General features: G+C 40.5%; 1 long non-coding RNA gene across 1 annotated transcript in view; it reads left to right on the top strand.

The window, feature by feature from the left end:
• The window catches only part of LOC115093199, a 92354-nt gene that overhangs the window by 16959 nt on the left and 57683 nt on the right, over window positions 1-17712 (top strand). Inside the window, exon 2 of the long non-coding RNA XR_003857214.1 lies at window positions 37-158. This is a non-coding gene — a long non-coding RNA (uncharacterized LOC115093199). The remainder of the gene's footprint in view (window positions 1-36; window positions 159-17712) is intronic.

The raw sequence follows: 17712 nt of genomic DNA, 5'->3' as shown, positions 1-17712 counted from the left end.
GTGGTGATGAAAGGTTTCCTCTTTTTTTTCTTCCAGACTTTGGTGAATGAATTGTGTATCTGCTTCAAATATCCCCTGTGTTAACCCTTTCACAGCAGCTGACATTCAGTAGACCCTGAGGGGAGGTGCAATGCTGAGGGGAGGTGCAAAATGCCAGGGTAAGTTTGATCCCTAATTTTATTAATGTGAAAGTAGTAGCTCCTGAAATTTCAAAGGAATCAGCACATCTCTTTCCTGAAACTCTGTTGTCTCTTCTATGTCATAAAAACAATTTAATCATTTTCTCATATTCTAAACATTATTCTAACTATGCATACCATTTACCATCCTTGTGAAGTAAAGCAAATACAAATGTTGGTGGAAGGCTATCAACATTAATTTGTTAGCTAGCACTATGTCAAGTAAAAACATTGTCATTGATGGCAACCTGTATATTATCTTACTATTTTCTTCTCACATAAAATGATGCTGTGCGGCTGTGCTAATTAGCTGGATATATATAATTGACTATTTAGCAGTGTATATTCAGCGGCAGAGCCACAGTGCTGAATTATACCCACTATTTTAAAGTTAGCTGTTATGTATAAACAGCTAACTTTAGGAAAGCCCTATTGCCTGACTACAATTAGCTGGAGAAGTTAACTGGCTAAATCCAAATATTGAAGCTAGCCAGTTAACATAAGAACATAAGAATTGCCATACTGGGTCAGACCAAGGGTTCAACAAGCCAGGTATCCTGTTTCCAACAGTGACCAATCCAAGTCTCAAGCACCTGGCAAGTACCCAAACATTAAATAAATCTCTAGATACTATTGCTTATTAATTAATTGCAGTTTTTGGATTTTAACTCTAGGAACTTATCCAAACCTTTTTTAAACCTAATTTCCCTAACTGCCATAATCACATCCTCTGGCAATGAATTCCAGAGCTTAACTATGCTCTGAATGAAAATTTATTTTCTTCAATTTGTTTTAAATGACCTACTTGCTAACTTCATGGAGTGTCCCCTAGTTCTTCTGTTATCTGAGTGAGTAAATAACCAATTTATATTAACGTTTTCAAGTCTCTTCATGATCTTGTAGACCTCTATCATATCCCCTCTCAGTTGTCTCTTCACCAAACTGAATAGCCCTAACTTCCTTAGCCTTACCCTCATAGGGCAGTCGTTTCATGCTCCTTATTATTTTGGTCACCCTTCTCTGTGCTCTCCAGTGCAACTATATCTTGTTTGAGATGTGGTGACCCGAATTGCATCTTGTATTCAAGATGTGGTCTCACCATTGAGCGATACAGAGGCATTATGACATCCATCATTTTATTTGCCATTCCCTTCTTAATAATTCCTAACATTCTGTTTGCTTTCTTGATCACCATAGCACACTGAGCCGATGATTTCAATGTATTATCCACTATGATGCCTAGAACTCTTTTTGGGTGATAACTCTTGATAGAATCTAACATTGTATAAACTACAGCAAGGGATATTTTCCTCTATATGCATCACATTGCACGTCCACGTTAAATTTCATCTGCTATTTGGAAGCCCAATCTTCTAGTCTTGCAAGGTCCTCCTGCAATTTATCACAATCCACTTGACTTTTACGTACTCTGCATAATTTTGTGTCATCCGCAGATTTGATCACCTCACTCACCATACCTCTTTTCAGATCATTTATAAATATATTAAAAAAAGCATTGGTCCAAGTACAGATTCCTGAGGCACTCTACTGCTTACCTTTTCCCACTGTGAAAACAGACCATTTAATCCTACTCTCTGTTTTCTGTCTTTTAACCAATTTACAATCTGTAGCAACAGCAATGAAGACACCTCAGACAGTATTCATGGTAAAGCGTGCTCTCAGCTTCTGGGAAGCCTCTTCTTTTATTGTAATGTTTACATAGCATTGCATAGGATACATATGTCACAAATTTTGCTGCTACAATATTTCCACCATAAATGTTTGTGCTGACCTTTTACTAAGTAGGCGCAAGTGGGCAGTAGGTGCAAGCGGTCAGTCTGCAGGCAGGGAGGGGGGAGGTCATTAGCTGGTCCATGAGGCAATTGTACTGAGCTATTTAGGTTGTGAAAACCACATAAAGGCAAGTAGGGCATGAGTTGTTCTGGGGCTGCAAAAGCTTGCACTAGATATGTTTACTGCCGACTGATTTCTGTGTAGCCAGTGGCAGATGAAGGCTGTTACTTGCTAAAGCTTGCTGCGGTCGGACGTGACATTTCCTATGCACTAAGCGTAGGCCCAAGGAAAAGACAGTTAGATGTGGTGATAGATTTTAGCCTCTGACGTGGCCTGCCAACTGCCAGAAGCCAAGCTCCTAATCCCCCACAACAAATCCACAAACATCGCCTCCTATCCCATGACTTTTTCGTTTTCTTAGAAATTTCTCATGCGGGACTTTGTCGAATGCCTTCTGAAATCCAATATACATCTACCGGTTCACCTTTTTTCAGGTTTATTCACCTCTTCAAAAAGAATTTGAGATTTGTGAGACAAGACTTCCTTTGGGTAAATCCATGCTGGCTGTGCCCTACTAAACCATATCTATCTACTTTTTATGGTTTTATTCTTTATAATAGTTTCATAATTGTTCCACACTGAAGTCAAGCTCACTGGTCTATAGTTTCCTGGATCACACCTGGAGCCCTTTTTAAATATCAAGGTTACATTGGCCATCTTCCAGTCTTCAGGTACAACAGATGATTTTAATGATAGGTTACAAATTAATTTAAATAGGTCTGCAATTTCATTTTTTAGTTTCTTCAGAACCATGGGCTGTATGCTATCCAGTCCAGATGATTTACTACTCTTCAGTTTGTCAACCTGGCCTACCACATGATCCAGGTTCACTGTGATTTGGTTCAGTTCATCTGAATCATCACCCTTGAAAACGGTCTCCAGAATGGTTTCTCCCCAACATCCTCTTCAGTAAATACCGAAACAAAGAAATCATTAATTTTGTTCATTATGGCCTTATGTTCACTAAGTGCCCCTTTAACCCCTTGATCATCTAATGGTCCAACCAACTCCATCGCAGGCTTTCTGATTTGGATATATTTAAAAAAGTTTTTATTGTGAGTTTTTGCCTCTACTGCCAATTTCTTTTCAAATTCTCTCTTAGCCTGTCTTACCAATATCGTACATTTAACTTTGCTTATGCTTATGCTTAATCCTGTTTTGTTCTGATGGATCCTTCTTCCAATTTTTGAATGAAGATCTTTTGTCTAAAAAAGCCTCTTTCAACTCACTTTTTAGCCATGTTGACTAACTTATCTGGCTAACTACAATCCTCCCCAGAACGCCTCTTGCCTATCCCCAGAATGCCCCCAATTTATCTGGCTAGATTCTAGATGGGTAACTAGCTACCCAGTTACCATTTTCCTGGATACAGGCTGAATTTAACTGTGTAAGCCATTTAGATGGATAACTATTATGTTATCTGTCTAACTGCCATTTAAATATGGACCTCCCAAAAAATATCTAATATGTCAGTCACTGAGTCCATTGATCTGTTTTGCTATTTTTCAAGAGTGAAAAGAGAGTTACCTTGTAGAATAGGATTCTTCTGAACCCGTAGGAAAGAACCGAGACACTGAAGAAATTGTATTACTTGCTTTCATTGGGACGGATGTGGTAAGTCCCTGCCAGACCTGGCATCATACCACCTCATGCTTGGAGATTTGTGCTGGTGGGGGTAATCTGCTCTGCTGCAGATATGAACCATGCAGAAGACTTTGGTGGCCTCTGTTTGGTTTGGGTGCCACAGATGAGTAAGGAATTGTGGGAGGGATTAGCGAGGATTAGGAAAATGGGTGACTTTGTCTTCCTGTTCTTTTCTTTCTTGTTAGTGTGAAGGTCGCATGCTTACTCACCATGGTCAGGAAAACTGAGAAACAGAAATGATCCACAGGGCTTTCAGAGGGAGGATCATGGGAGATGGAAGGTCAAGGTGTCATTGCAGTTCCTTTGGTGATGAAGGGGCCAACTTGGGTAGTTCTGCTTTGCAATGGGAGTCAGAAGCCAGTGGTACCATATTGGGGGGGGGGGAGGGGGGAGGCTTCTGGTTTGTGCACTTGTGGGTGACAATGGGAGCCATTCTACACCTGTCCAGCTATTGTCATTGAGCAGAGAAGAGAATGACATTCTAGCAGTACCATCTGTGGTTGCTGGAGGTTATAGTATGGGGGTGATTGGGAACCAGGGAGTCCCAGCAGCAGGGCAGGAGGCATGCACTTTTTGTAGCTGTTCCAATATTCCCATTCTTGAGCCAGCACTGCATGTATATGGTATAGGCTGCAGAGGTGCAATGTTATTGCACAGTGAATCAGCTGATGGAGATCTGCACTCTGATAAAGGCTGTGGGGGTATGAAATCATTGCATGGCAAGTCTGCAATTAGGCGTTCCCACGCAGAGAACACTGACTTTGTTTTCAGATGTTCCTGGTGCAGGACCTCGGGTTGTTAAGGCTGCAGATTGGCAAAGGGGTAGCAGGCAAGCTAGCATGGCACATTCTCATGGGGGTAGTTTACCTGGGAATGTTAAGCCTTATGAGTTGTTGGAGTTGTGGGAAACAGGAACTATTGTAGGGACATTAGTCAATGGTAGGGGCAAAACCTGATGGTATGGATTTGGCACATGGGATTGGCATGCCTCTGAAATAGTTTATGGGGTCTTTTCAGCCAGCATCAGGCTCTGGTATGCTGGGCCTTTATGGATTTTTAGGAGATACCAAGGTGATTTCAGGCAGTGCAGGATTCTACCAGGAGGGCCCTGGACTTTTTGGGCAGGAGGATTGAGTAGCCCAGTCTTATGGCTATAGTTATGGAGGATGGCTTATTGCTTTTGGATTGCCTGCAGGTGCTTATTACCTGGGATTTGGGAAAGAGGGAGATGGTCATATGGGATGGCAGTAGAAGATTACTGTGGTATTTGGCATGCCTAATGCTTATACTATGCTTCCTTTTGAAGCGGGGTTGAGCTATTAGGTGTTGCATGATGCACTGAATTGTCCTGGGGCTTCTTGACAGGAAGCACAGAGGAATCACCCTGTTGAAACTGAGCCAAGGTCTGAGCAGCAAAAGATTGACATGGTTGATGTCCCTCATGGTGATGGTCAAGGACTACAGCAGGTCATGAAGGTACTAGTAATTCTGTGATGAGGCAGTGACTGAGACTGTGGTGGTGGGACCAGAGTAGTAGCAGGGGTTGAAGTTTGCAAAGGCATCAATGATGGTTCACAGAAGATGCTGGGCAGACAGCTAGGAAGGAGAGGCATTAGAGAAGTCAGGTGAGGAGTGTGGCAGGCATGGGGGTGTAAAGATTTCTCTGGACCATTGATATCTATCTCCTCTTCATTCTCTACCTCTTCCACTTCTTATTTGCCACACAGATCTTCATCAGTGCCAGAGAAGCCTGATAAAGGGGGGTATAGGGATGCTTCAGCTTTAGTAGCTATTTATGAACTCTTGGAAGGCATTCCTTGTTCCTTCAGAAACAAAATCAGATGGCACAGATACATTGAAATTTTTCATTTGTTGGAAGGTCGTTGTGATAAGACAAAGGAGGCCAAGAGAAAAGAAGGTTTTCTGGTACTCAGAAAAGGGTTCCTTACATCATGTTGAATTGGGTTAGATGTTTTCTCTGTTTGGCCAGTGTACTGGGTTATCATGATCCATCTCAGTATGGGGCATTGTTGGATTATGTTCATATAATTTTGGCAGTTAACAGGGATTATGAGGGTTGGGCTTGTCTCAATTATGATGAGAACTTCAGGGACAAAATGGAGAAGAACAAGTTTATGTCCTGGACACTCAAGATGTGGGTCTTTGGTTGACCCAAATGATTAATAAGGCAGTGGGACAAGGGAATCCAGTGGAATCACTCCACTGGCCACTGCTCACTCCTTTTGTGGATCTGCCTCAGCAAATGGTGCAGTTATGATGGAAGCAGGGCCTCTCCACATCTGTTATCATTATAACTGATCTGTCTGCAGTTTCCAAGACTGCAAACTTAAGCATCTTTTCTCTCCCTCCAGGGCCAACCACCCAACTAGTAAATGCACCAAGCAGTCCAAAGAAGGTTCAGCCTGGTGGTCCAAATAATCTTACTTTCATGGATCCTGTTGCAAAATCCTTAACTCTGACTATTCGGGCTGGGTATATTTGAGGTACTAATAAGATTGCAAATTTTCTCTTTCTAAGGGATAGTCATAGGGCCCAGTTATTCTAGAGAGGCCATATCCAGGCATATTTTGAAGCTTTCTTTTTTTTATGAGGGTTCATGGGTGGGGGTTTTCTATAGAACATTTTATTTTTCGCTTATTGCTCAGTTTGCCAATCACTCATGAGGTGCCACAAAAATTGCTGAATGAAACCTTTTTTGAATGGCCTTTTTATTTGTGCTTTTCAGAGCATTTTCAATTAGTGAGTTGGTTGGTTGCTTGAGCTAGTTATGGTGGGTGAGTTAGTTAGAATTGTTTTGTGGATTCATCGTTCTAAGACTAATCAAGAGCGTAAGGCTGCTACCTTGGTTTTGAGGGCTGTGAGGGGGTTTGCACACTTGTCCTGTCTTGAACACAGGAAAATTTGTGGTCATTCACCCAGTTGGTGGGGCACATTTTATTGTGCATGCTGACTTTAAACCCTTGACAAGGTACCAGTATGAGATGGTTTTGAAGAACTTTTGAAAGCGGCAGGTTTGGATGTTGGTCAATACGAGACATTCTTTTCTTATTGGAGCTGCTACTTTGGCAGCAATGTTGAGGCTTTCTGGTGCCATTATATGGTGGATTAGTCAGTAGGATTCTGATGATTTTGAGTCCTATGTCAGACTGGGGTTGGGGGAGTATATAATGGTTATCACTCTAACATTATTTTGTATCTCTTGTAGATCATTTGAGAGGGGGACAGGAACTTGTGGATTGTAGGCATTCTTATGTCAATTGGGCTCATAAGCATGGTTGTTGATGTCCATATGGCTAAAATTTGGGTTTGACAGCATATGGTGTGCTGGAACATTGGTTTGGATGTTGAGGAATGCACTGGAACCAGTTTCTAGCTTCAATGCAGCTGTGGTTGAAGTCGAGAGTCTGGTATTAGGGTATGATGATTCATCTCAAAGGAAATGATATTGTCATGTGGTCCTCTCGCCAAGTGATTGACGTTGTTAGGAAAAATTTGATTGCAATTTTAATGTGTTTATCTTATACCATAATGTGCTGATCTGATGTCATTCCAAGGCCTTCTTTAATGGATCAGGTAATTTGGAGGCAAAGTGGGACAAAAGTTAACCAGTAAATTGGTGCTTAGCTATGTGTATTGGTTTGTACAAGGTTTATGGTATACACTTCTCCTTCACTGGTCAGGATCTGTTGAATAATATATTTCAGGAGGCCTTGGATCAGGAAATCTAAGGCGACTTCTTTGACATAGAAACACAGAAACATGACAGCAGAAAAAGAATATATGGACCATTCAGTCTGTCCTTCTGTCCAATTAATTTAGTGTTATAATTCTCATCACTTTCTTAGAGATTCCCTGTATTTACCCCATGCTTTCTTGCATTCAAATACTGTTTTTTGTCTTCACCACCTCCACTGAAAGGCTGTTTCAAGCATCCACCAATCTCTCTTTAAATAAATATATCATAAGATTACTCCTGAATCTACCCTTTTTCACCCTCATCTCATGACCTCTTGTTCTAGAGTCTCCTTTCCATTGAAAAAAGCTGATCTCCTGTGCATAACCTTTGAGATATGAATCTTCATATTCTCTATCTTGCCTTTCCTCTAGGATATACATATGTGCATATTTAAGTCTATCTCCATATATTTTAGAACAAATACCACTGACCATTTAGTAGGCACCCTCTGGACCATCTCCATCCTGCCTATATCCAGAACTGCACACAGTATTCCAAGTGAGGTCTTACCAGGGACCTATACAGGGGAAATATCACCTCCCTTTTTCTGCCTATGCAGCCAAGCATTTTTCTGGATTTTACTGTTGCTTTATCCACTTGTTTGGCCATTTTAAAAACATCAGATACAATTACCTCCAGATCCTGCTCTTCCTTTGTACTTAGAAGAATTTCACCTCCAATACTATACCTTCCCTTTGGGTTTTTGCATCCCTTTTCATGTTTTCCACTCCTTATTGGCTGTCCACCCTGTTACAGATTTTGGTATCATTGTCAACGAGACAAATCTTTCCTGACAACTCTTCTGTTATGCCACAAACAAAAATGTTGAAAAGAACTAGTCCATGGACTTATTCCTGAGGCACACCACATACCTCTCAGAGAAAACTCCATTTACCATTACCCTTTGTCTCCTCCCACTTAGCCAGTTTCTTACCCAGTCAGTGACTCTAGGATCCATACCAAGGGCACACAATTTATTTATAAGTCTGCTGTGTGGAACCATGTCAAAGGCCTTGCTAAAATCCAAATACACTAAGGGCCGGATTTTAAGATTTAGGCACGGGTGTAGATTTGTACGCGCAACCCAGCACGCACAAACCTATGCCCAATTTTATAACATGCATGTGCAGCTGCGTGCATGTTATAAAATCCAGGGTCAGCGCACACAAGGTGGTGCACACTTGTGCACCTTGCGTGCGCCAAACTGTACAGCCTTCCTCCATTCCATATATTATCACCTGTCTTCCTCTTTCTGTGATCTCTTGTATTTAATAAGAACATAAGAAATTGCCATGATGGGTCAGACCAAGGGTCCATCAAGCCCAGCATCCTGTTTCCAACAGAGGCCAAACCAGGCCACAAGAACCTGACAAGTACCCAAATCCTAAGAAGATCCCATGCTACTGATGCAATTAATAGCAGTGGGTATTCCCTAAGTAAACTTGATTATTAGCCGTTAATGGACTTCTCCTCCAAGAACATATACAAACCTCTCTTGAACCCAGATACACTAACTGTACTAACCACATCCTCTGGCAACAAATTCCAGAGCTTTATTGTGCACTGAGTAAAAAATAATTTTCTCTGATTACTCTTAAATGTGCTACTTGCTAACTTCATAGTGCTTCTATTATTCAAAAGTGTAAATAACCGATTCACATCTACTCGTTGAAGTCCTCTCATGATCTTAAAGACCTCTATCATATCCCCCCTCAGCAGTCTCTTCTCCAAGCTGAACAGCTCTAACCTCTTCAGCTTTTCCTCATAGGGGAACTATACTATCCCCTTTATCATTTTGGTTGCCCTTCTCTGTACATTCTCCATCGCAACTATATTTTTTTAGATGCGGCGACCAGAACTGTACACAGCATTCAAGGTGCGATCTTCACCATGGTGCGATACAGAGGCATTATGACATTTTCTGTTTCATTAACCTTTCCCTTCCTAATAATCCTAAAATTCTGTTTACTTTTTTCACTGCTGCAGCACACTGAGCTGACGATTTCAAAGTATTATCCACTATGATGTCTAGATCTTTTTCTTGGGTGGTAGCTCCTAATATGGAACCCAACATAAGAACATGCTATACTGGGTCAGACCAAGGGTCCATCAAGCCCAGCATCCTGTTTCCAACAGTGGCCAATCCAGGCCATAAGAACCTGGCAAGTACCCAAAAACTAAGTCTATTCCATGTTACCTTTGCTAGTAATAGCGATGGTTATTATCTAAGTCAACTTAATTAATAGCAGGTAATGGACCTCTCCTCCAAACACAGCTGTACTAACTGCACTAACCACATCCTCTGGCAACAAATTCCAGAGTTTAATTGTGCGTTGAGTGAAAAAGAACTTTCTCCGATTAGTTTTAAATGTGTCACATGCTAACTTCATGGAGTGCCCCCCTAGTCTTTCTATTATATGAAAGAGTACAAAACCGGTTCACATCTACCCATTCTAGACCTCTCATGATTTTAAACACCTCTATCATATCCCTCCTCAGCCGTCTCTTCTCCAAGCTGAAATGTCCTAACCTCTTTAGTTTCCTCATAGGGGAGCTGTTCCATTCCCTTTATCATTTTGGTCGCCATTCCCTGTACCTTCTCCATCGCAATTATATCTTTTTTGAGATGGTTGAGATGATTTAATGGAACAAAGTCAGCATGGCTTTACCCAGGGCAAGTCTTGCCTCACAAATCTGCTTCACTTTTTTGAAGGAGTTAATAAACACGTGGATAAAGGTGAACCGGTAGATGTAGTATACTTGGATTTTCAGAAGGCGTTTGACAAAGTTCCTCATGAGAGGTTCTAGGAAAAGTAAAAAGTCATGGGATAGGTGGCGATGTCCTTTCATGGATTACAAACTGGCTAAAAGACAGGAAACAGAGAGTAGGATTAAATGGGCAATTTTCTCAGTGGAAGAGAGTGGACAGTGGAGTGCCTCAGGGATCTGTATTGGGACCCTTACTTTTCAATATATTTATAAATGATCTGGAAAGAAATATGACGAGTGAGATAATCAAATTTGCAGATGACACAAAATTGTTCAGATTAGTTAAATCACAAGCAGTTTATGATAAATTGCAGGAAGACCTTGTGAGACTGGAAAATTGGGCATCCAAATGGCAGATGAAATTTAATGTGGATAAGTGCAAGGTGAAAACAAAAATGCTACAACCTTATACCGTGGAAAGATTTTTTATTGTTTCACAAAGCCCGACTCCGGCCGAGTTTCGCCAATTTAGGCTGCATCAGGGGATGATTGCTGATATCAAATAGAACTACAAAAGTAGATCCTTTTATCAAATTTCAATCTTAGTCGTGCATATAATTATCTCTGCTTCTCAGTCTATCAACGTGTCACTCTCAAAATCGTACTGAACAAATCAGACGGTATATTGATGCATCCAGATATTTTGTATCAAAAAACATCGGGACAAGTCCTCATTTAGCGAAATGGAAACAGGATGCTGGGCTTGATGGACCCTTGGTCTGACCCAGTATGGCATTTTCTTATGTTCTTATGTTCTTATGAAATGCGGCAACCAGAATTGTACACAGTATTCAAGGCGCAGTCTCACCATGGAGCAATACAGAGGAATTATGACATTTTCCGTTTTATTAACCATTCCATTTCTAATAATTCCCAAAATTCTGTTTGCTTTTTTTTCATGTAACTTCAGTAGGGGTTATTTTCCCTAAATGCAACATCTTGCACTTGTCTACATTAAATTTCATCTGCCATTTGGTTGCCGGATCTTCCAGTCTTGTAAGGTCCTCCTGTAACTTATCACAATCCGCTTGTGATTTAGCAACTCTGAATAATTTTGTATCATCCACAAATGTGATAGCCCCACTCGTCATACTCTTGTCTAGATCATTTATAAAAAAAGCACAGGTCCAAGTAGAGATCCCTGAGGCACTCCAATTAATCCTTCTCTCTGTTTCCTGTCTTTTAACCAGTTTATAATCAATGAAAGGACATCGCCTCATATCCCATGACTTTTTAGTTTTCTTAGAAGCCTCTCATGAGGGACTTTGTTAAATGCCTTCTGAAAATCCAAATACACTACATCTACCGTTCACCTTTATTCACTTGCTTATTAACCCCTTCAAAAAATGAAGCAGATCTGTTAGGCAAGTCTTCCCTTGGGTAAATCCATGTTGACTGTGTTCCATTAAACCATGTCTTTCTATATGTTCTAAGATTTTGATCTTTAGAATAGTTTCCATTATTTTTCCCGGCACTGAAGTCAGGCTCACTGGTCTATAGTTTCCCGGATCATCCCTGGAGCTCTTTTTAAATATTGGGGTTACACTAGCCACCCCCCAGTCTTCAGGTACAATGGATGATTTTAATGATAGGTTGCAAATTTTAATTAATAGATCAGCAATTTCATTTTTAAGTTCCTTCAGTACCCTAGGAATGAATGTTAACCTTTTCTCCCTGCTTCTTTGAAAAAATGTCTTTTTCCTGTTCCCTTTATTTACATTCCTAACAAAAAGATGATGCCCTTACAAAATCTACTTTTTTTTTGCCTACTGCCCTTCTACTTCAACTAGATTTTTGCATTGAGCTAATGACTCCTTGATGTACTTCCCCATTTTGAGAAAGTTAGTTTTCCTGAACTTTAGGACCCTCACCTTAGAAAGAACTTTCATCTGTAATATCTTAATTTTGAGCCACACCTTCCGGTGCTCACTAGTTCCCAGATAATCATCCTCTACAATGTCATAAATTCTGTCCCTGTTAGGGTCCAGTATCGCCCCATCCTATGTGATGTCCATTACCAGTTGACAGAACATTTCTCCTTGCAGACAATACAGGATCTTGCTGCTTCTAGATGATACTAGGGATGTAATTTGGTCAAACCTTTTGGTTCGGCCTTCGTTATTGGCTCGTCGTGGGAAACATTTTTTTCTGCAGTACGGGCCGATTTATTTTTTGCTGCCCCTAAACAAATTTTCCCAAAATTTCAGGAAAATATGCTTCGCACATCTTTATAATGCCCCCATCCTCCCAACCCCCCGAAGCCTTACCGAAAGTCCCTGGTGGTCCAGCGGGTGTCCCAGAAGTGATCTCCCCCTCTCTGGTCATTGGCTGCCAGTAATCTAAATTGCACCGGTGGCCCTTTGCCCTTACCTTGTGACAGGGGTACCGGTGCCATTGGTCAGCTCCTGTCACATGGTAGGAGCAATGGAAGGCCCGCGCCAAGTTTTAAGATCTCTATCCATCTGTATCCATCTCCTCTGTCTGTGATTGAGTTCTGAATATTATACCAATATAAATAGATGTTCCATTCCCTCTTTCAAGATTAACCCACAATGCCTCTCCTTACCTTGTAAGCCCAGCAATGCTGTTACTTTAATACAGTCCTTTATATACAATGCCACATTTCCCTCTTTCCTTCCTACCCAGTCCTTCCTGAATAAATTGTATATGGGTATAACTATATCCCAGTCATGGTTTTCTGTGTACCAGGTCTATGTGACAAATGCTATATCTAAATCAGCTTCTTCCATGATTGCCTCTAGATCTAGTACTTTCTTCACCATACTATGAGCACTAGAGTACACACCTTTACAAATATTACCTTTTTTCCCATATTTCCCATTTGTATAGTATTTGTGTTTCTTATGTTAGGGATTTGGTCACCTATTCCTAATGATTCCAGTTTAAAGCCCTCCTCAATAGGCTTAGCATTCTGGGTTGAAAGATGATTCACCCTTCTTTGTCTAGTGGATCCCATGTCTACTCATAAATCCTTGAAATATCATCCTATGATCCAGGAAGCTAAAATGCTCGTGTCAACACCATCTGTGTAGCCATGCATTTATGTCCAGAATGCAAAAACAATATCCACATTCAAGAAAGCATGTGATAAATACAGAGGATCTCTAGGGAAGTGATGAGAATTATAATGCTAAATTAATTGGATGGATGGGCAGACTGGATTGTCCATATGGTCTCTTTCTGCCATCATGTTTCTATGTTTCTATGTTTCTATGGTTATTCTTAACTGAGAGGATTGAGGAGAATATCACCTGTCCTCCTATCTGCTTTATCGTCTCTCCAAGAGCCATGAAGTCACTCTTGACACGATCTGTGTGGTACCTCGCAGTATGCCAACATGGATGAACAGCATCGGATAGTAGTTTGTAGGCTTGTGGATTCTCGACAATCTCTCCTTAATTTCTTGGATTTTGGCATCCAGCAGATAGAATATGTCCTGGGGTCACTGGATTAGTTGTTTTCTATCCCACGCCTATGGTGGGTGACCTGAACTAGGTTGTTGATGGGACAGCGGGGTTGGTTGGATGGTCAGCATTGTCAGCCCTGGGTTTCAGGAGGGTGATTGGGTACAGTTATTCCTGAAGCAGGCTTCTTGCTAGTGTCAGACATAATAATATTATGATAAATAATTCCCCTATTGACAATATTCTGCTGGAAAATGTATGTCTAACTAAAGTGCTTTTCCTTTGGGTGCACTTATGAACTGTGCTGGATTCCAACAATGTGTAACCTGCAGGAGAGTTAGCCTGTTGTGACTGGTCATTTCCCCAAACATCCAATAGTCCTTACTCCTTTTTGTGTAGTTCTGTTTAAAAATATCTAAGTTATAATAATGGAAGCACCTGTTCTTTCAATTTTTTATTTGAGCAAGTGCAGTTTGTTGTTTCTCCCCTTGTGCTTCCTTCCTTTTTCTTTCTCCCAACCTCAAGCTACCTGTATCATTAAGTAAGTTTGTTCTGACTCTTGAACAGGTATGATGTGATGATTTAACTTTCCAGTGGCTGATTAACTACACTGAGGCAGCATGGCCTGGGGATGAGTTCATTTTGATGGGGTGCGGCAGATACCACCTGGGGCTTTGTGGTTGTTATTGTATGCGGTTATTGTAATTATGATTATTTCTCTTTATTAATGAAGCTGTAACCTGTGATTACCAAGCAATGGTGTTGGCTGTTTTTTGTAGTCTGGTTTTCATAGTAAAGGGGGAGGATATGGGGAGAGTCCAGTCCTGGCTGCCCATGTTATCAGTGACATATTGTAATTTAGGTTCATGACTTAACTCTGTGTATATGTTCAGTCTTGGATGAAAGTAACAATATAAAACCTTGGAGGAATAGATATTTCCATGACTGGCTAATGTGTTTTCCTCTGCATCTGTGACTTTAACCTGTAAACTACTAGGCATGGAAGGCGCCACTCACCTTTCGTGAAAGCATGTAAAAAGCAAGGTTTAAGCCTAATACTTGTATGATGTTAAATTAATAATGTGATAGATAACTATTAATGCACACGTCACTAAGAGCTATACTTCCCAACATTTTTGACAGGGAATATTATTTCTTTGTCTGTGTCAGTACACAATAGAATCATAGGAATGAACAAATGTGACAGGAGAGGACTATGCCAATTATGGATGAAGGGATACTATCTACTCCCACTGTTTGATGTGATTTATTTGACAGTCCCTCTGCATTTATAACACAGCAGATTGTAGCTGCTTACAAAGTGACAAATAGTACTCAATGACACTGACTGACTTGTCTGATCAATTTAGCTTGTCTGAAAACTGGTAATGGATTGCTCTCCCTGTTGACTGACAGTACATATTTCTAATTCAACTTTTATATAAAAAAACCCCTTTATATAACACTCAAAGCTAAAATGGAAAGGCATATTTCCTATGTAAACAAGCAATGCTTTAGTTATGTTTATTTTGTAATGTGGTGTTATTACCATATCAATTCGCTTAGATGTATAGCAATAGAGGTCGACAAACAAGTTGAAGGTGATACTTTCTTTCTGGTATAACATTTGTAGCTAACTTTCAAGATTTATACTAACTTCATAATGTACTGATTTGAAGTGGTATAACTCTCAAAAGCCATTCACAAATCTGCTTAGTCAAAAGCATAATCAACAACATATTTGTTTGTCTTTATTTCCAAGGTAAAGGGTCAATTTACTAAGGTGTATCAAAATAGGCTATAGAAAACATCAAAAATCAGTCCAAAAACTGGATGTACTGAATAACAAATGAAACACATCAACACCCCCAAAAAAAAACGGTATTGTTTAAAAATATACAATTTTTAAGGGAATAGTCATAAACTGACTGTTTCCCAGACTGGTCAATTATAATAATGTGTCCCAGTTGAAACTTTTTTAAAACTAATTTTTTTTAATTGCACATAAAGTCATCTTCAAAATCCTTTCACAGTAAAGAGGACTTGGACTTCCTTGTACTTTCCTGTGTCATAAATCATCAGGGAAGTCCAATTCCTCTTTACTCTCAAAGGATTTGAAGATGATTTTTATGTGCAATTCACATTTTTTAAATGTAAAAATTGGGATATATGATTATAATTGGAGCAGTGGGGGATAAAATCAAGATTACACCTATTTTAAGATTGTCCCTTATAAAATGTTGTATATTTAAACAATACATTTTTTGGGGCATTGGTGTGTTTCATTTAAAATAAGCTGTAGAATGTGTTAAGGGATGATTTAAATAAGGGCCTTACCTCCTGCAAAATGCTACAATAAGAGGGTAATTTTCAATAGTGTGCATAACCAGGCACGTGCACAAATAAGTAGGTGTGTCTAATATTAGGCTTGCATTTTATAAACTGCACTACAGGAGCTTCATAGTTTATAAAACACTATATCATTACCCTGAATTTACATATGTATGTTTCAGTACACGCTCAATTTTAATGCATGGATTCTCACAATTTATATACCTATTTTACAGAAGTATGTGCATATATTTTACACGTTAAATAATTGTAACATGTAATTACCATCAGTTTATGTGCAGAAGCAGGTATTATACAAGTTGGCTAATGTATACTAAAAGACACTAAACCCAGTAATTGGCATCATCCCATAATGCTACATCACATCTTCCACATGCCAAAGTATACCCCCTTTCCACTCTGTCCCCAAAGTATGACATGAAGGCCCCCACAGGTTGATCCCTCTCCAAACCCCTGCTCCCTGGAATGAAACAAGAAGGCCCTGCAAGCCAAATACTAGCACCTTCCCTGGAAGGTGACAAAAATATCACATGGGTCTAACCCCACCATCCACCTCCATGGAAGGCAGGACTGTGGCACTCATGACCTTCCTCCTTCCCCCATCATAGTCCCCTATATCCTATACTAGTATTCACTGATGTTTCTTGAGGGACACAAATAGCCCAGGTTTTCAGGATACCTCTTATGAATATGCATGAGATAGATTTGCATGCTCATTACCTTGGTTATATGCAAATCTATCTCATGCATATTAAGTAGGAATATCCTGAAGCCCGCAACCTATCTGCAGCTTCATGGCCTGTCAGTGAATACCAGTGTCTTACCATTGAATACTGTCAGTCACTAATTGGGCGGGGGGGGGGGGGAAGAATTGGGTATGATGTCCTCTTGCTTTTATGCTGGAAAATTAAAAAAATTCTGCTGGCTGATCACATGTGAGAGCATGTGAGATCGGTAGGATGTGCAGCCAAAAAATTTTCATTGCATTCGTGATACATATTCGTCAGGGGTCATTTCCGTTGCATTCGGACGTATGGCGCCCCTGATACATTGATATGTGAATTTGTTTTCCTTCCCATTAAAGTCAATGGGGGAAGGATTTCCAGCTATTTTTGGCTGCAGAATTGGGGTTTTTTATCAATTTTGATGAAACTTCTGGGGAGCAATCATCACAACAACAAAAGAGCTCCAAGGTACTTAGACTGTGGCAAAGTGGCACCAAAGTGGCATGAATAGCCTAAGGCACTGTAAAGGTGCAAAGGGGTACCAGAAGTGGCAAGAGTGCAGCGAGAGTGTCAAAAACACACCACAGCTTCAATAGAGAGCACCGATAACAGATGCATGAACCCTCAAAGGCAGCACGACAGGCAAAGCGGCAAAACTAGTGGCATTGACATCCTACAGCACAATGAAGGGGTACATAGCAAGCAGAAAGACTAGCACCAACACACTGAGGAACCATGATAGTGGCAATAACACCACAAGGAGTTAAGTGAGTCATCTGGTGATTGGCAGCAAGGCAGAGTGGCAGAAAGTTGATAGGGGCAAGACAGGCTGGCAGAGCCGAGGTAGTCAGTTCCCTGTGGTTTGATAAGGGAAAGACAAGGAGGCAAGACAAGATGAGGCTCAGCATGTGGTGGGACTGTCAACTGTGCATACTGTGCACCGACCCGTCTTGAAACAGGGACCAGGGAGTCTAACACGAGTGCTAGGACCTGAAACATGATGAACT

Source organism: Rhinatrema bivittatum, chromosome 6, assembly GCF_901001135.1.
Source record: "Rhinatrema bivittatum chromosome 6, aRhiBiv1.1, whole genome shotgun sequence".
Lineage (NCBI taxonomy): Eukaryota > Metazoa > Chordata > Amphibia > Gymnophiona > Rhinatrematidae > Rhinatrema > Rhinatrema bivittatum.
Note: the sequence above shows the minus strand (reverse complement) of the source record. Positions and strands in the feature narration are given on the sequence as shown.